The 20,330-nt window shown below is 41.7% G+C and overlaps 1 pseudogene; it reads right to left on the bottom strand.

The window, feature by feature from the left end:
- Positions 1-14,911: 14,911 nt before the first annotated feature.
- Positions 14,912-15,809, bottom strand: LOC102485665 (BCL2/adenovirus E1B 19 kDa protein-interacting protein 3-like pseudogene; annotated as a pseudogene).
- Positions 15,810-20,330: the final 4,521 nt, after the last annotated feature.

Genomic DNA, 20,330 nt, shown 5'->3' with positions numbered 1-20,330 from the left:
AAAAAAAAAAAAAAAGGATGTAAGAAAATCAGAAAGCAGATAGAAGAATGGTGCAAATAGGACCAGCCAGGGCATGGTTAAGGCAGTTGGATCCCACACGGCCAGCCACGAGGTCTGAGTTCTGGACGTGGCAACTTGGAAAATATGCTGGCTGTGTGTGTGTGTGTGTGTGTGTGTGTGTGTGGTCACACATGTGCCCAAAATCCCACAGGAGGGAGAAATGGAGGAGGAGAGATAGAAGTGTGATCATTCCCCATGGAGGTGCTTTCTCCTTTCTCTCTTTATGTGCTCTCTGGCAAATTTAAAAAATATGAGCCCCCCCGCCAAAAAAAAAAAATGGTGGAAATAAAGTGAGAGAAGCCATTGCACCTTGTTCTGCCCACCATAAAGAAAGAGACACAAGCTGAGGCCTTTTTGAATTTTGTAGAAAATTACCATATTTGACCATTCCGCTTTGTGCACCTACTGAGTGCAGCAGGAGAAATAAACTGTGAGGACTCTAAGCTTCCCTGTGAGGTACTCTGATTCTTGAGCTTTGTAAGCCAACAAACGTGATGATCTGTGTCTGTGGCAGATAGGGCTGTTGTACCAAAGACTGGCAACCCTCAGGTGGAGATCCGCATGGCCGATGCCTGAGGTCTTAGCGTATGGCTATGGTCTTCTGTGGTTACGATTATTACCTATTTGAAAATCAGCTCCTGACCTGCTCCCCACCCCTTGTCAAGACCAAATGCGTAATCGTGGGGTACCCAGTGACAACACGGTAGACCAGAGATGCACATTGGGAACTGCGTGTTATATGATGAGCTGAATCACAAAGTTGGACCACACAGCATCCCACTATTAATTGAAATGATGTACGGTATGTGAGACCGGATCTGAGCAGGTGCGTAGAACGTGAGACCGGATCTGAGCAGGTGCGTAGAACGTGAGACCGGATCTGAGCAGGTGCGTAGAACGTGAGACCGGATCTGAACAGGTGCGTAGAACGTGAGACCAGATCTGAGCAGGTGCGTAGAGCATGGGAAAGTGGCATGTGAGCAAAGGCACTCAGATACCCATGGTGTCTTTTTTTTTTTTCTTTTTCTTTTTTCTTTTTGGAGAGGTTTTCGCTGTAGGGCACGTGCACTCACCAGACAGACAGAGAGAGACAGAGAGATAGAAAGTGAGAAATCACCCCCAGGGGTGGATGGTCACGCTGCAATCCCTTCTCCTCCATTCTCCTCCTGACATCTTGGGCATGCACGCACACGCGCCCGGCATGAGTTTTAAGCCACCAGGTCCAGGACGCGAACCGCAATCGACTACGTGGGAGTCCAGCGACATAGCCATTATGCTAACTGCTGGTTCCCCCCACAGTGTCTTTTTCTACCGCTTCGCTGGCTCTCTGTCAAGTTGAATCCTTGGTGTCACTGGGAGTCCTCCATGTGAAATGAACATAATAGAAAAGAGAATAGATCTTACATGGATTTATCTTGTAAAAGAAAAAAAAAAAAGGACCTTGTTATGAAATAGGATCTTGGTAAGAAATAGGCATGCTTTGTAAATAGTATCTTTGTGTCTGTATAAATGGGTAAGCAGGGTTAAGGAGATGAGGATTAGTGAGCACCCCCTAGGATATCAGTGATAAACTGATAACATTCCAGACCTGAATGGACTAAGGCGAAAGATGACTGTGGGACTTGAAGAGACCTGCACTTGGCAGAAAAGGTTTTCTCCTCCCGCAGAAGGCCTGTGGTCTTTAGGGAAGCTCAACCATCACTGTCATCCTGGGGAGAGAAAGCTCAGAGATGAAATATCTTGTCCTCCCAAACTCAAATACCTCTTAATGCCTCTACAAGGATTCAAGTTATTTTGGGACAATCAAGGAAAAAGCTATGACCATGAGAGGAATTATTATCCAATAAACTTCGTTGGGCAGCACCTGCAAAGCGTTCCACGAGAGGAGAAGTTCTCACAGCAGAAAGCTATCAGAGACCAATGGCACCAATGGCTAGTGGACCACCATCCAGTACTTCTAGAAGTGGCCACACCACAATCCCTTCTCCTCCATTCTCCTCTTGGGATCTTGGGCATGCATGCACACGCACCTGGCATGAGTTTTAAGTCACCAGGTCCTGGACTTGAACTGTGGTCGACTGTATGGGAGTCCAGTGACATAGCCATCACGCTAACTGCTGGTCCCCCTTCTTTTTCTTACTCTCTTTTCTTTCTTTTCACAGAAGATTGCAAGTGAGGCTTTAGGCAAAGCGACAACTAGTATGACACATCTGTTCTATGTATCTGTCGGTCTAAAGGACACATTGGACACAGTTGAAATTCTTTATTCTCATGGAAGTTCAGAAAAATCAATCTCCATGGTTACTCTTACTTTACATTATTTGGAAGACAAGTCGTAACTGGGATTTACATGGGATTCATCCTACACCCCCCCCCCAACTCTTCTAAGATTTGATCATTGAAAGACATTTGTGCTCTGGACATCTGGTAAGACCTCTGTCAAAGTGGCTAAGCTTTATTCCTTACTACCCCGTAAAGCAGAAATAATCTCTGTTTATTAACTGCCCTATGATCTTAGGTGTGAGGTTTTATTGTTTCATTTGAAGAGTTTTTCAGGGCTATTCGACACAAGGGGAATGTTCCACTGGCTCTTCTTGCCCAATTCTAGGGTTTTAAGGCTTCTTTTCATTATGCTAATGTTATTTAATTTACAGAATCTTTCATCCATTGCAAAATGCCAGAATGATTCTCACAGAGTGAAATCCTTTTTCTTTCTTTTCTTTCTTTCTTTCTTCTTTCTTTCTTTCTTTCTTTCTTCTTTCTTTCTTTCTCTCTCTCTCTTTCTTTCTTTTTTTTCTATCTTTTTTTTCTTTTTTAGAGGTTTTTGCTATAGGGTGAGTGCACTCTCCAGACAGAGAGAGACAGAGACAGAGAGATAGAAAGCCAGAAACCACCCCCCAGGGGGGATGACCACCCCGCAATCCCTTCTCCTCCATTCTCCTCTTGGGATCTTGGGCACGCACGCACACGTGCCCGGTGTGAGTTTAAGCCACCGGGTCCGGGACGCGAACCATGGTCAACTACATGGGAGTCCAGCAACATAGCCATTACGCTAACTGCTGGTCCCTCTCTTTCTTTCTTCCTTTCACTCTTTCTTTCTTTCTTTCTTTTTCTTTCTCTTTTTTCTTTTCTTTTTTTTTTTTAAGAGAGAGATCTTTGCTACAGGGTACATGCGCTCATAGAGAGATAGAAAGACAGAAAGCAAGAAGTCATCCCCCTCTCTCCCCCCCACCCCCGCAAGGGGATAGCCATGCTACAATCCCTTCTCCATTCTCTTCTTGGGATTTTCAGTACACATGCACATACATCTGGTGTGAATTTTAAGCCACTGGTTCTGGGACTCAAACCACAGTTGGCTATATGGGAGTCCAGTGACATAGCCATTATGCCATCTGATGGTCCCCAAAGGGAGACTTTTGATGAGTAAACATTTGAATATGAGCCACTGCTAAAGCAAGATTTCAAAAGAAGATAATTAGTTGGCATTTTTTTTTTTTTAAATCTAGATCAAACTGAGAAATCTACCTATAGCTTTTAGTTTGGTCTGTGTCTTATAGTCAAGATATTTGAAGACCTGTACCACCCCAAGACTGTATTTACTGGAGGTTTAAACATTGCTATGCAAAAATCACATAGGCAAATGAAATGCACATTAGGTAACATTGTAAATACAAGTACGATTCATAAAAAATATACAGACAGTGCAGTTAAAAAGCTAAAAATAAAGCAATGTAGAGAACTGTTCACAACTAGCACAGAATAAGAGTCAGCAGTATTTAAAATATTTACTAGATAAACAGGAAAAGAAATTCCAAATTTCATGGGAATATTCAGGACAAATAGAGGCAAGGTCAAATTAAAGTGTTGTAGAAAAAAGGAGAGATACACAGAGGATACCAAGAGGAATGGATACAGGCTTGGCATTGCAAGGGAGTCTAAGTCAGAGGCATCTTGACTTCTATACGCAGAAGCTGTGTGAGAGGTCTTCAAAGAGTTCATAGAAAATGTGTGTTATAGGGACCAGCAGTTAGCGTAATGGCTATGTTGCTGGACTTCCATGTAGTCGACCGTGGTTTGAATCGCAGACCTGGTGGCTTAAACTCGCCGGGCCCGTGTGCATGCGTGCCCAAGATCCCGAGAGGAGAACGGAGGAGAAGGGATTGTGGTGTGGACATCTCCCCTGGGGGGGTGATTTCTTGCTTTCTGTCACTCTGTCTCTCTCTCTTTATCTGGCGAGCACACACGCCCTATAGCAAAAACCTCTCCAAAAAAAAAGAAAAAAAAATTCACTTAAAAAAAAAGTGTGTTATGAATAAAACTCTATTTTAAAAATTAATTTTTTGGTATTATAATAAACTCATACTTTATTTTTATTTTTCCATGAACTTTTTGGAGGTACCCCTGTTGTCTCTGAGATTCTGTAGACTCCTTTTTGGATCTGCTCTGTTATTTGACTGGTTTATATTTCCTAAAATAGTGGTCATTTTACTTTCTTCTTTAAATATCAAATTGGACTACCCCAGCCTCATCTCCAAGGCCTCTGACAGTTGGATGGGAAAGAAAAGAAAAGAAAAGAAAGAAAAGAAAAAAAAGAAAAGAAAAGAAAGGAGAAGAAAAGAAAAGAAAGAAAAGAAAAAAGAAAAGAAAAGAAAAAAGAAAAGAAAAAGGCATTCTTTTATAAAAAATATTTTTATTTAATCATTATACATCTTCACAGCTTGCAACATGATTTTTCCCAGCATGTCTGCAGTGCATGTCAATCAATCTAAGATATTACCATGTACATATCCTAACTTTCCATTCTTCTGCCTGTTAATATTTTTTTTCCCTGAGCCTCTCTTTCCACCCACCACTACCGACCCCCTTGTATTCAGTCTCTGGTATCTTTGTACTCTCTGCTGACATAGTTTCCTCTCTTTCAGTTTCTGCCCCAGAGTGTAGACACTTGGACATAGAATATCTATCTTTCATAGCCTGACTCGCTTCACTTAGCATTAAAACGAATATGGAAGATTTAATGCCATTCCCCTTTGAGCTGATTTTGTGAACATTCTGGCATATTCTGGAGGCTTCAGTTTTGCCCCAATTTCCCTAGTAGAATAATGACAGACCTGCCCGAGGGATTCTCCCTCATATCCCACTGCAGGCTGACCTCAGCTACCCTTGGCAATGACTCATTTGGTTCACTTTTCAGATCTTGAACTAACTTGTGAATCCTCTGTGTGCTTAGCGTCTCCACCAACTCCTTTTATGTTTTCATGAGCTGGTTGTTAAACACATATAGACATGGGGGCCTTCTGGGAGCATCTTCGTTAGGGTGGCTGGATTCCACATGGCTGACTGCATGATTTGAGTCTCAGAGCTGGTAGTTTGAGAAACATGCTGGGTACGTGTGTGTGCATGTTCAAAATCCCAAGAGGAGAATGGAGGAGAAGGGACTGCAGTGTGATCGTTTCCTTTGGAAGATGCTTTCTCAGTTTCCCTCTCAGTCTCTGGCAAATTAAAGAAAAACACTTTAAAATAATTTAAAAATTATTTGTGTGTGTATATATATATATATACTCTGCCCAGCCAGAGTAGCAGGTGGCAGGGCACCCCTGCATGTAAATGGAACCATATGGGAGGCCTGTCTTTGCATGCTGGTCAACCTGAGCACACTGGGTATATCCTTGTATACGTGATCTGGCTGCTGGGAGGCTGGGTGGAGGAGTGCGATGTGGCAAGACTCTGTCAAAGGTACCTATTTCTCTCTGTCTCTGTCCTTCTCTTTCATAAAGTACATACATACACACACACAGGAATTCTTAGATGTTTTCTTTCTTTTTTTCGTAGAGTTTCTTTTCTTTTTTTTTTTTTGTTATAGGGCGCATGCATTCACCAGAAAGACAGAGAGAGACAGAGAGACAGAAAGCAGGAAATCACCCCCCAGGGGGGATGGCCACGCCACAATCCCTTCTCCTCCATTCTCTTCTCAGGATCTTGGGCAGGCACGCACACACGCCCGGCGTGAGTTTAAGCTGCCGGGTCCGGGACGCGAACCACAGTCCACTACATGGGAGTCCAGCGTCATAGCCATTACACTAACTGCTGGTCCCTTAGATGTTTTCTATGACACAAAAGAATTTTACAACTTGGAGGTATATTTCTAAACATACTACTGGCAAAGAAGTAGATAGTGACCATTTTATGAAGGGGGAACTATTTCTACCTGAGTAATATGTTAACCAAAAATGGGTTGGTGGGGCACGAGGGGCAGGTTTTTGGGTGGAGACATTTCCCATATAAAGGAAATTCATAAGGAAAGTTCGTGAACTTCACTTAGACCCTTGAGACTGTAAATAATATCGTTGCCACCTATCACCTCATCCAATTCTCTCTCTGTCTCTCTCTCTTTGGTCCCTCCTTTCCTGTCTTCACATATTGGTGGCTTATTTGTGCCAGATGCTTTCTGACAGGCTTTGGGGAACTAAAGTTCAAGATAACAGACATAGTTTTTGCCTTAAAGATAAGTGGAAATAGACAAGTACCATAACGCAGAGTAACGCAGAGTAACGCAGGCAGTGATGAAGCCCACACAGGGTGGGGAAAGGTTCTGGAGGGCTTCCTGGAGGACCCAACATTGGAGCGCATTTGGAAGGTCATGTTAGTTAGTTAATCAGATTTAAAAAGGGCATTTCTAGCTAAGAGAACAGCTTGGAAATGCGAACCAGTGTGGGTAGGAAAGGACAAGAGATCGCAGGCTATGGAATACTGCATGAGCTATTTGCCTATGGCAGCTTGACTGTGTGGCACCCACTTACTATTGCTTGGGATGAGAGGTTTGGTTTTTACATGGTGACGCATGCCACTTAGATAAAAGAGGGTGTTTCCAGGGTCTTTGCTCTTAGCCAGTGTGAACCTGCTCTGTACCATGATTGTTCTCCATCCTCAAGAATTACCCAGCAGATACAACCATGAAATTTCCTTCTGGTCCAAAGGACAGGAAAGTTCTGTACCAGGAGGAAAGTTCTTGATGGGATTAGATCTGTTGGTGTTACTGCTGTAGCCAAGTAAATCTAAATGTAGGAAAATTATTAGGTCTTCTAAAGGTTTTTGTCATAGAGCTTTTTCACTTGCCAATGAGAGACAGAGAGAAACAGAGAAAGGGGAAGTGAGAAATCCCCCTCTTCCGGGGGTGGCCATTTCACAATCTCTTCTCCTCCATTTTTTGGGGGGCATGCACGCACACACGCCTAGAGTGATTTTCAAGTTGCTGGATCTGAGACTCAAACCATGGTTGGCCATGTGAGAGAAAATTACTATTTTAAATGGTTTGCCTCATTACATTGGAATGACATTGATCTTTAACTTACATCGACTTACCATCTGATCTGTAAGATTCTATTCACTTTTATGCACCTTTTTAAATCAATATTTACTCTTTATCATTTAAAGAAATGAATTCTTAGCACTGTTTCCCAGTTTTTCACAGTAAGTATCAGTTAGCTTGCTTGCTAATGAAAGAACTTCTAGGGCTCTCCTCTGGAAATTCTGATTCAATGGGTCTTGGGTAGGGGTGAGGGGGCCTAAGCTTTTTTTTTTTTTTTTTTAAATTTAAGTGCTCCAGGTAATTCTTATTGTCTGGTTAGTTTGGGAAATGCAATATATTTATCACTTTACTGGATATTAGGCACTAAATAAATACCCCCATCTATACCATGCAAGAGGTACATCATGATGGTGACCATTTTACATCAGGAAACTAAACTCAAACAAAAATGGCTGGCATAAATGTGTACTATTAGTAATGAAATGACCTGCTTTCCAGTCCAAAGCTCCTGAGTTCTTTACATTATAGACTGAATAACAGACGTTAAAATGGTAAGATCTGACTGTGGATTATGTTGAGGCTTGACAATGAACCTTTTCTATTGTGTTTTTTTTCCTTTAGGTTGCACCACTTTAGATATTCATAGTTTGTCTGTTTTTTAGTTTTTGCTATAGGGCTCATGTGCTTGCCAGAGAGAAAGAAAGTGAGAAATCACCCCTGGGGGGATGGTCACGCTGCAATCCCATGCACACACATGTGCTTGGTATGATTCTCAAAGCTGTTGAGTCCATGATTTGAATCATGAAACTAGCCATGTTTTGTGGGATCCAGCACCTTAGCCTCCATATCACCTGCTGGCTCTGACTTCCATAGTGACTGTATACACACACACACACACACACACTACACACACACATACTATATATATGTGTATATATACACACACACTATATATATGTATACACATACACACACTATACATACATACTATATATATGTGTATATGCACACACACACCATATATATATCTGTATACACACACACTATACACACACATACTATGTATGTGTATATATACACACTATACATGTATACACACACTACATACACACACTATATATATGTATATATATACACACACTATATATATGCATACACATACACACACTATACACACACATACTATATGTGTGTATATATACACACACTATATATATGTATACACACACTACACACATACTATATATGTGTATATATACACACACTATATATATGTATACACACACGCACACACACTACACACACATACTATATATATAGTGTGTATATACACACACTATATATATATATATGTATACACACACACTCTCTCTTTCTCTCTATACATGCACACACACACACATGCACACACACACACAAGGGGTTTAGAGTAAATCAAGCTGAGTTTGTTAACATTTGAATTTATGAATTCAGAGATAGCTGACTCTGCTAAAACAGTTTTCTTTCCAAAGAAGGCTAAATATTGTTTAAAAAGTTAAAAGACCTCAGCAATGTAAATGTGTTTGTCTCATTTTAAAATAAAACAAAAAAGAAAGAAGAAAAATCAGCTTATAACATTATACTAGAGAACGATTGATGTTGTTCCAATTAGTTCCTGTCATTATTCTTTTCTTCAAACCAACTCTTTCAGAATTTTGTTAAATAATGCAAAGTAACTTGGTTCACCTTAATTTGTGATGAATTTATCAGAACCAGGAAGAAACTTGCCTTTGAATTATTGACTAGAACACTCTTTGGTCGACAGATTGATTAAATATAAAGAGATTTGGGGGAACCAGCAGTTAGCGTAATGGCTATGTCGCTGGACTCCCACGTAGTCGACCACGGTTCGTGTCCCGGACCCGGTGGCTTAAAACTCACGCCGGGCGCGTGTGCGTGCGTGCCCAAGATCCCGAGAGGAGAATGGAGGAGAAGGGATTGCGGCGTGACCATCCCCCCTGGGGGGTGATTTCTCGCTTTCTGTCTCTATGTCTCTCTCTGTCTGTCTGGCGAGCGCACACGCCCTACAGTGAAAATCTCTCCAAAAAAAAAAAAAAAGAGATTTGGGAGGAAAATGTGCTTTGCTTTCAAAATCTTCCATTAATTGCAAATTCCTCATTAATGCAGACTCTGCAGAGCCTCTACATATCAGCTGATGCTTAAATACATTAAAAAGACTTTAGAGTAAAAAAGTAATTATTTACCATATTATATTACATTCTATGAGGTTTTCACTTCAATTCATTACATTTACTTCTTGCTGATTAGTTCAACATAGAATAGTATATATATATATATATATATAAAAGCATATTTTTTTTTTTAGAGATTTTTTCTATAGGGCGTGTGTGTTCGCCAGAAAGACAGAGAGAGATAGAGAGATAGAAAGCAAGAAATCATCCCCCAGGGGGGATGGCCATGCTGCAGTAGCTTCTCCTCCGTTCTCTTCTTGGGATCTTGGGCACGCACGTACACGTGCCCAGTGTGAGTTTAAGCCACCAGGTCTGGGACTCGAACCGTGGTCAACTACATGGGAGTCCAGCGACATAGCCATTACACTAACTGTTGGTCCCAGCACTGCCTGACTCTTGAAGTTTGCTTTCAAACTTGGTTACATGGTTTTAGAGTAGCCTCACCAACCCACACAGCATGTTCGATGATCATTTGTTCATTATTATTCCTGCATAACCCAAACTTCTGTTTCCACTGGGTAAGCTTCTGTCTTACAGTGGCACACTGGTTTTATGATACTTAAAAAAAATCTGAGGGCTATTTAATCATCACTGTCCTTGATTCTAGATACTAGTACAATAACACGTTCTGGCTCATTCTTGAAAGCTTTTCCAGCTGATCGAAGATTCTCATTTGTCCCCAAACTTTCAAAGTCAGAGTTGTAATTTTTGGTGTTTTTCTACTAGTGTTTTTTTTTTTTTTCTTTCAATATAGGATAACTTTGGCCACTTAATTTTCCATAGCAGTTTATTTTAGCACTATAAAAATGAGTTCTGGGTCACAGATAATATTCACTAGCAGAGCAGTCGCAAGAACCAAGTTCTGTCAAACATGTATGACAGTAATCAGTTCAATTTTTAAAACCTCCCTAGAGGGACCAGCAGTTAGCATAATGGCTATGTTGCTGGACTCCCATGTAGTCGAACATGGTTCACGTCCCGGACCTGGTGGCTTAAAACTCACGCCGGGCGCGCGTGCCCAAGATCCCTAGAGGAGAATAGAGGAGAAGGGATTGCAGCATCACCGTGGTCTTCCTGTCACTCTCTCCCTCACTGTGTGGCAAGCGCACGAGCCCTATAGTGAATACCTCTCCAAAAATAAATAAATAAATAAAACCTCCCTAGAATAAGCAAATCTTAGTTGATTCTTTCTGAGCACTCTGTTGCAGTATACGACCTTCCTCTTTCAACTTAAAAGATCTAGCCCCAAAGAGTTGGGCACATGATCCAGCTTCATAGTTTTGCAGAAACCCTACTTGCAGTAGCCTATGCACAGTGATCTTCTTCTGGGGATCCACCTTGTATTAGAGGAAGTATGTGAGCACCCTTGTCTCTGACTTAGTCTGCTTGCAGGCTTTACATGCCAGGGTGGGACTTTACATTCATGAACATATGTTGAGTCGTAGAGTAAGCCCCTCAACTAACTTTAAATTTTTTTTTTTTTTTATTGCAGCTGACCTCTAAACCATGCAGGAAATCCCTTTGTAAGCAGATTCCCACCCCTAGTCCCCTGGCTGTTTAGTCTATACTGGGTTAAGCATGGGCTTACTTATTCCTTTGATTGGCAAGCCCAGTACTAGAAACAACAAATGTACAGAACAACTCTCACCAGAAGTTCTCCGCCCTCCACCCTCCCAATCAAAAACTCTTCCAGCTTTATTTGGACTGCAACTTGATGAGAGCTTCACTAGACAGGAAACACACCCCTCCCCCTGAAAATGCCACTGACAAGAGGACATAGTTTCTCACAGATTCGGCTTCCAAGTTGCAGGGACTTGAGCTACTCCATGGCTTGGGAATTTTGACTCTTTTTAAAGAAGAAAATAGTCCAAAACTGTTTATTTTCACGGAAGGTGAAGCTAATTGTTTGATTAAAAAGAAAAAAAACTTCAAATAGCACATGAAATTGGTGAGTAAGATGGTCAGACACATTAAGTAACCCATGAAATTAATGTAAAAAAGTGAAAAAAAAAAAAGACCGGGAGATAAGAAAAATAGTGAACTTTACCTTTAAAACAGCACAAACAACAACAAAATAGTCAAATTAGACCTCATCCAAAGTATAACCTTTTTTGACTACAAAAGATGCCAGCAAGAAAGAGAACAGATAACTCAAAAAAATGCAACAAAGTATTTGTAAATTACATGTCTGATGAGGATATGTTCTAGAATACATAAAAATATGTTGCAGTTCAACTCAATAATAAGACAATTCCATTAAAAATGGGTAAAGTAGAAAAAAAAAAACAGGTAAAGGATGTAAATAGACAATTTTCCAAAAAAGACATACACATAACTAGTAAGCAATTGAAAAGTGTGCAACATCATTGACTGTCAAGGAAATGCAAGACCACACTCAGATACCACTCCCTACTCATTAGAATGACTATACTGACAAAGAGAGACGATAACAAGTGTTGGCAAGGCTGTGGAGAAACTGGAACTCTTGTATACTGCTGGTGGTAATAGTGTTGTTACTTTGAAAAAACAGATTTTTAAATTTCTCAAAAAGTTGTATGTGTCATGCTGGATAAAGTCACTTTAAAACCTAAAAGACATATAGCAATTAAATGTATAAATAGTAATTAAAATCAATGAAAATTATTTTTTGAGAGCCACTGGGTCCAGGACTGGAACTGCTGTCGACTACTTGGGAGTCCAGTGACATAGCCGGACCCCCCGGGGGGATGGCCATGCCACAATCCTTTCTCCTCCATTCTCATCTTGGGATCTTGGGCACTCACGCACACGAGCCTGGCGTGAGTTTTAAGCCACCGGGTCCAGGATGCAAACAGCGATCTACTACATGGGAGTCCAGCGACACAGCCATTACGCTAACTGCTGGTCCCTATAAGTGCTCTCTTAAGCCACAGATTGGGAATAATCATTTGTAAAAGACCTCTGTGGTAAAGGAGTGTTATCCAAAATAAGCCAAACATTTTAAAAGCTCAAAAAAAAAAAAGTCAACTCAATTAAAAAACAGACAAGAGATCTGGACAGGTATATCACCTATAATACATAAAGATACAAATAAGGTTAAAAGGATGCTCACCCTCATGTCATTAGAGAAATGCAAATTAAAACAACAGTGAGACGTATGAGCTCTCATTCATCGCTGGTGGGGATTATGGTCAGTAAATTGTCTTACCATGTATCTGCTCAGGTTGCTAATAAAATACCACAGATTGGGTAACTTAATCAACTGAAATTTAAATTCTCATCATTCGAGAGGCTGAAAGTCCAAGATCAAGGTTGGTTTCTGGTGAGGCCTCTTTCTTTGACTTGTAGGCAATGTCTTCTTCTTTTTTTTTTTTCCCACTATAGGGTGCGTGCACTCGCCAGACAGACAGAGAGAGACAAAGAGACAGAAAGCGAGAAATCAACCCCCAGGGGGATGGTCACGCCGCAATCCCTTCTCTTCCATTCTCCTCTTGGGATCTTGGGCACGCATGCATACGCGCCCAGCGTGAGTTTTAAGCCACCAGGTCCGGGACGTGAACCGGTTGACTACGTGGGAGTCCAGCGACATAGCCATTATGCTAACTGCTGGTTCCCTAGGCAATGTCTTCTTGCTGTATCCTCACACTCCTTTCCTCAGGGGGTAATGGTGAGGGTGGTTGGTATCTCTTCCTGTTCTTGAAAGAACACTAATTCTATCAACTCAGGGCCCCACCTCCCAACCTGAGGTGACTTTAATTACCTCCATGAAGACTCTGTCTCCAACTACAGTCACTTTGGGTGTTAAGACTTCAACATAGGAATTTGGGGTGGATGTACTTTTGTTCATAATAATATACATCCCAGCAGTCATACGCCTCGGTATTTCTTTAAATTGGTTGAAACCCTGTGTCCATGCAGCAACCTACAAGTGGGGAATGCTGCTTCCTCTCTCTTTGCAAAGATGGTCATAGCAGTCTTGTGATAATCGCTAAATCTTGGAAGCATAAAGATAGCAATTTTCTGGAGAACACACTAGTTTGAATATCTGTTCTTAGATAAATGTCTAATCAAACAATGTGATCTGTGACATTAGGTCTTTGTATTTATCATTTTGCTGACTGAGAAACAAGACAAGAGGATTTAAATTCCTGGTGCCAAGTAAATACAAATATAAATAAGATAAGGGAGCCAAAGCACAGCTCACATGACCTTTTGAAAGGTTAAGCACCAACATCTAGCTCAAGCTCCATTCCCTCAAGCTATGTCCTCTCTCGCTCTGATCTCTTATCTCTTTATCTGCATTGAGAGGTATATTTCCATGGAAAAGAGTACAGTGCTGTCTGATCACCTCATGCCTGGCTCGGGCCTAGAGTTCCTTTGAGAAAGCACTTGTGGCCATGTGCTAGCAGCTCAAGAAATCCTATCCTTTCAGCTCTTTTTTTCTTTCTTTTTTTGGTTTAAAGTAATTTTTTATTGTCCAGGATGTCTTTTTTCCCTTGTGTCTTGCTTTTTTTTGTTGTTGTTGTTGTTGTTGAATTTTCTTTTTAATAACTAAATTCAAGCTTAGGAAAGCATGCTTTTGTCTTGGAAAGAAAAAAATCTAAACAACAAAGCTTTTATATAATTTGCTAACCTGATCTTGCTTTTAGAGAGAGATGGGGGACCAGCAGTTAGTGTAATGGCTATGTCGCTGGATTCCCATGTAGTGGACCGCAGTTTGCATCCCAGACCCGGTGGCTTAACTCATGCCGGGTGCGTGTGCATATGTGCCCAAGATCCTGAAAGGAGAATGGAGGAGAGGGTATTGCAGTGTGGCCATTCCCCCTGGTGGTGATTTCTTGCTTTCTGTCTCTCTGTCTCTCTCTGTCTGGCGAGTGCACGTGCCCTATAGCAAAAACAAAACAAAACAAAACAAAACAACTCTCCAAAAAAAAAAAGAGAGAGAGAGAGATGGTAGTTATTTTGCAAGAGTAAAACTTATACCATCAATGATAGAGGTCTAAGCCTGGTGGTACTAAGGGGAGACAATAGCTTCACTGACAAAATTATAATCTGCAGGTGGCATTTGTGGAAAAGAAGCCCTTGCAAATTTCTAAACAATAGTAAACTCTGTTAGGAAATTCTAAGGTGTCTTACAGGCCAAAAAGGGAATAAGGTGAGTAAAATGCCTCAACAGAGTGAATAAAATACTGGATCTGAGAGTTACTGGAATTGGATATGTAAAAATAGGGTGGTAGATTGGGTCATGCTTACAATGGCCTCAAGTTCAAATGAACTACTGTGACAATACACCACTTCACAGGTCACGCGTTCCCAGAGGCTCTTCTTTCCCTCAGTAGGTGCTGGCAGAAGGCTTGCTTGGTCTTCTTCCAATATAGATGCCTAGCCTCAAAGCCAAAACGTGAGAAAGGAAGAGGGATGGAATGAACACTTTCAGAAATTCAGCAGAGAAAATACCCCCTTTCTTTTTTTTGGAGAGGTTTTTGCTATAGGGCACGTGCGCTTGCCAGAAAGACACAGGGAGACAGAGAGACAGAAAGCGAGAAATCACCCCCCCCAGGGGGTATGGCCATGTCGCAATCCCTTCTCCTCCATTCTCCTCTCGGATCTTGGGCACGCAAGCACACGTGCCCGATATGAGTTTAAGTCACTGGGTCTGGGACTCGAACCACAGTCAACTACATGGGAGTCCAGCGACATAGCCATTATGCTAACTGCTGGTCCCAAAATACCCCCTTTCTTCATGGCTCCACTTTTCCTGATGCCTAAAGACACAGAGCATGTAGGGTGCCTGAAGTGGAACTCTGTGGGTGGAATGTTTTCAGGTCTACTGGATCAGTCCCATACCCAGTGTGAACTTTCCTTTAAAGCTTCAACAGCTTCTTTCTCTCCTTCTACAACTTCTTCTTCTGACTGAGAGCTGTGGTCCCCGCTGGTGTGCATTTCCACATCACACGTGATCTGCCCATCTTCCCGTGGGGAAGGGCTGTCACAGCGGGAACTGCCTCTTGAACTGCTCTGCCCTGAGTCGTGCTGGGCATCCAGAAGGACCTTCTCCATGTCTCCATGGTGGATGATGACGACAGTACGTGCTCCAGCACTCCCGTTTTTCCCCTTGCCATTATCATTGCCATGGTGCTGTTCATGGGGAGCTCCACCCAGGAACTGTTGAGGCAGCTGGCGGGGGGCAGAGGCTGCTCGTCCTCCTAGCAGCTGTTGTGAGACATCATGGTCGGGTGGCTGGAAGAGCTGCGGCCACAGCAGGACTGTCTCTGCTTCTTGGGCAGCAACACCAGCTCTTTCTTTCCCAAACTCTGTTTTAACCTCTCCCCCTAGCCTGGTCTGGTCTCTAGTTTGTTTGTTTGTTTGTTTGTTTTTTCCTTCCTTTTTTGCTTGTGTTTCTGGACTAATAAAGTCACAAACTGATTGTAAATACTGAAAAATGAGCCTTTAAGTATTGTCTACAGTAACTATCATTCTACATTTGGATTCATTAGCATTTTTTATTTGGGCAAAGATACTAGTGTGCTGAATAAAATAGAAACAATTTTAATATTGCTGTCTTTCCTTAATCATCAGTTATCACAAGGTCGCCACCATGCTGAATCCATAAAATTTCTTGAGGCTGAAAAGGATTAGAACATTCTAGAATGGTATATTTTATGTAATATAGCATCACACACATCATTAATGTTTTAGATGATACATTAATTAGGTTAATTTATGTAGCAAGTTAGGACAAGGCTGTCCAAAAAAGTATTTAATGGAGTTTGTTTTATATATAATTGAGAGAGAGAGAGAGAGAGAGAGAGCACAAGAATTTACAGATTTACCGGTCTAAGGAACTAAGATGAGCAACTGTGGTTCTTACTGAGCTGTAATCCAGTACCTGAAAACATCTTGGTTGCACCGTCTTTGGTCTTTCTTCCTTAGTTGACTTTGGTCTCAAGCCCAGCTGTTCCAAGCCTTAAAACCTCATCATGTGGTTTTGGGAGAGGGAGAAGAATCTTCGTAGGAGTTCCTGCATAAGTCCTCTCTCTCACCAGCCTAAACGTAGTTTCAGGACATGAGTCAAGCGCATTTCCCATTGCAACCATGAACTGGTTAAAGCTTAGTAGGGTCCACTCATGAAAGAAGGTTGAGATGGGAAGAGCAGAGCTGTGGGTCAGAGGAAGAGTAAGGAAGCAGGAGCCATTGCCGGATGTCCACTCTCTGTGGACATAGATTACATTATGGTTTTATATTTGATTTTTGCAAGGCAATAAATGGACAAATATTTATCAGTATTCTTGTTGTATGCTGTGTCCATATAATTTTGGGTTAAATACTACTAATTGTGCCTGTTTGAAAGGTCATAATGATTTTGTTGAACAGACAAGACATGAAATAGAGTAGAGAAAAAAAATCTTTTACTAATATTAACATTAAGTAATGGTATAATTCAGTAATAAGCTGCCTGAAACAATCAGAAGACTAATTAATTCATTGTACTGTTCCATATTGCCGAATAACAAATTACTAGTCTTAAATTTAGCAGTTCAAAGCAATAAACATTTGTTTTCATCCAGTTCTGTGAGTCAGGAATCTGAAAACATCTTAGCTGGGCAGTGCTGCCTCGAGTTTTTCATGAGGTTGCACTTGAGGTGTTGGCAGTCTCATCTGATGGCTGGGTTGGACTTCTAAGTTTAACCATGTGCTTGCTGGGAGGCTTCCATTTCTTGCTAGATCTTGACTGGAGATTCCAGTTTCTCATCAGGTGGGTCTCTCCATGGGCTTCCAGGAATGTTCTCCAGCTTGTAGTTGGCTTGGCTTGAAGTGGTTGAGAAGAGACAGAAAGAGAAAAACAAAAAGGGAGAGAGAAATAGGGAGATAATTAAAAAGACAGTCTTTTTTATTTATTTATTTATGTTTTTGCTATAGGGCGCGTGCGATCGCCAGACAGATAGAGAAAGACAGAGAGACAGAAAGTGAGAAATCACCCCCCCCAGGGGGGATGACCATGCCGCAATCCCTTCTCCTCCATTCTCCTCTCGGGATCTTGGGCACACACGCACACATGCCCGGTGTGAGTTTTAAGCCACTAGGTCCAGGACGCAAACCACGGTCGACTACATGAGAGTTCAGCGACATAGTCATTACGCTCACTACTGGTCCCAAGACAGTCTCTTTTTTTTTTTTTTTAATAACTTAATCTCTGAAGTGGCATAGTACCACTTCACTTAAGCTTTACGTTGTTGGTCACCAACTTTAAGATAATGTAGAGGGAAATGATGCCAGTGTAGGAGTCCTAATGGCTAAAGATCATTAAGAGCCATCTCAGAAGCTTCCTATTATATCCACGTTTGCCTTTTTTGGAGAGGTTTTTGCTATAGGGCACATGCGCTCGCCAGACAGACAGAGACAGAGAGACAAAGCGAAAAATCACCCCCCAGGGGGATGGCCACACCACAATTCCTTCTTCTACATTCTCCTCCCAGGATCTTGGCCATGGACGTATACACGCCCGGCGTGAGTATAAGCCACTGGGTCTGGGATTCGAACCATGGTTGACTACATGGGAGTTCAGCGACATAGCCATTACGCTAACTGCTGGTCCCGACATTTTTTTTTTTTTTGAGAGAGAGTTTGTGTTTGTTTGTGTGTGTGTGTGCTATAGGTTGCATGTGCTCTCCTGAGAGACAGAAAGTAAGAACTCACCCCCCAAGGTGATTTCGCCTCCATTCTCTTCTCATGACTTCAGGTACACATGCACATGTACCCTGTGCGAATCTCAAGCTGCTGGATCTGGGACTCAAACTGCAGTTGACTACATGGAAGCCCAGCGATGTAACCATCATGCCATCTGCTGGTACCCATGTTTGAAATTTTTAACACAAGACGGAAACCTTTAAAAACTGCTGGCTTTATCACTTTAATCCATCTAATAACTTGTGGCAACATACCATTGTTAGCATATGGCTCTCGAACCATGAGAAGGTTTGAACAGGTTGACTGCTACGGTTCCTCTCAGCTCAGGTACTATGGTTTTATAACATTCTTTTCATTTATCACAAAATGACATCAGGACAGATTACATTGGAAGCTTTCCTGGTACAAAAATGAGAAGTCTGGGGAGCTAGTACCCTAAAACTGTTCATGGTTACTCAAGAATCAGAGAGGGGTCAGTTTGTGGTACAGAGGGTTGTAGTGCTCTGTGAGGGTAAGCCTACCTGGGAAGGTCCCAGGTTCACATTCTAAGGCCTTTCTGGGTCTCCCGTTGCATGCTGGGTATGTGTCTACATGCCTGTAATCCAGGTCTACAAAAGTTGGAGGTGGGTCATGGCCAGGGACCCTCTTCAGGTTGTTTTCTCACTATTTCTCATGAAATAAGTGAATAATTAAAATTTTAAAAATGCTCAAAGAGAAATAAACATAAAGTTTGGAGGGTAGCAGAGGTCAGAGATTGAGAGATTCGATAATGTAACTAGATAGAAGTTTGAGGCTGAAATTTGCAAAGACAATCTGCTAGCCAAAGAGGTCAAGATAAAAAATTTAGGACTATGTTGCAAAGCAGATGTGACTGGGGTTCTTGGAAACATCCTCATAAGGTAAGCTGGAATTTTGTCCATTCTATTCCCTGAGGCCTGCTATAAACAAATGAAGTAGAGTAACTATTGGATATTGACAAAGATGTGCTTACTCCATGAAGAATTCTTTTCCATATTTATACCTGTGGTTGTTGCTACTTTTTATCTGGTCATCCCTTTGTTGAGAAAGTCTTTGGGAGACGTGAGTAAGAGTTAGGGATTAAATGACTAAATTTTTAAAAAATATTTTACCTAACTTTATTTATTTTAATTTGACCAGAGAGGGACAGAGAGAGCGAGAAAGTGAGAAGACAAGCTGCCAGGTCCGGGACTTGAACCATGGTCAGCCATGTGCGAGTCCAGCACCCTTAACCCATTATGCCATCAGCTGGCTTCTGAAAGACTAAATTAATACCAGTAAATATTCATGATAGTCAAATTTTTTTCCCAAAAAGTCAGGAAGGAGTAAATCAATATAGGCAAGTTCCACTGTCATGTCCACCATTTAGAAACTTGTATAAGCAGTTAACACAGACACTTTTCTCTACAAGGCTAATTACAACTTTGCTTTGGTTTTTAGAAGTCACTGGTATATGAAGCAAATCTAAGCATGAATCTGGCTCATGAAGTGACTGTTCTGGGGACCAGCAGATGGCATAACGGTTATATCATCGGACTCCCATGTAGTCAACTGTGGTTCCAGTCTTGGACCCTGTGGCTTAAAACTCACGCTGGGTGCGTTTGTGTGTGTGCCCAAGATCCCAAAGAGGTAAATGGAGGAGAAGGGATTGTGGTGTGGCCAATCCCTTTGGTGGGATTGATTTCTCACTTTCTCTCTGTCTCTCTGGTGAGTGCACATGCCCTATAGCAAAAATCTCTCTCTTAAAAAAAAAAAAAAGTGACTGTTCTTGACCCACACCATCTTTGAGAATCAAGCCCCATGGCTACAGAGCAGAGCAGCTGTTGCAGTTGCCATCCAGCAGCCCAGCTGCGTTCTGTGGCCCCATCCTCAGCCAGATGAATGTGGTATCTAATGCAACCACTTTTCCCAGATCCCACAATGACTTTGCTTCTCCATCTCTTCTTATGTCTTTGCACGGTCTACACGTAGAAACCTGTGATCATGTACATTTGAAAGACTGTCCAGTACTGTACTGTACTGTACTGTACTGTAACTTCGGCATT

This window comes from Tupaia chinensis, unplaced genomic scaffold, assembly GCF_000334495.1.
Source record: "Tupaia chinensis unplaced genomic scaffold, TupChi_1.0 Scaffold000090_1, whole genome shotgun sequence".
Lineage (NCBI taxonomy): Eukaryota > Metazoa > Chordata > Mammalia > Scandentia > Tupaiidae > Tupaia > Tupaia belangeri.
This window is presented reverse-complemented; position numbering and strand designations above follow the sequence as displayed.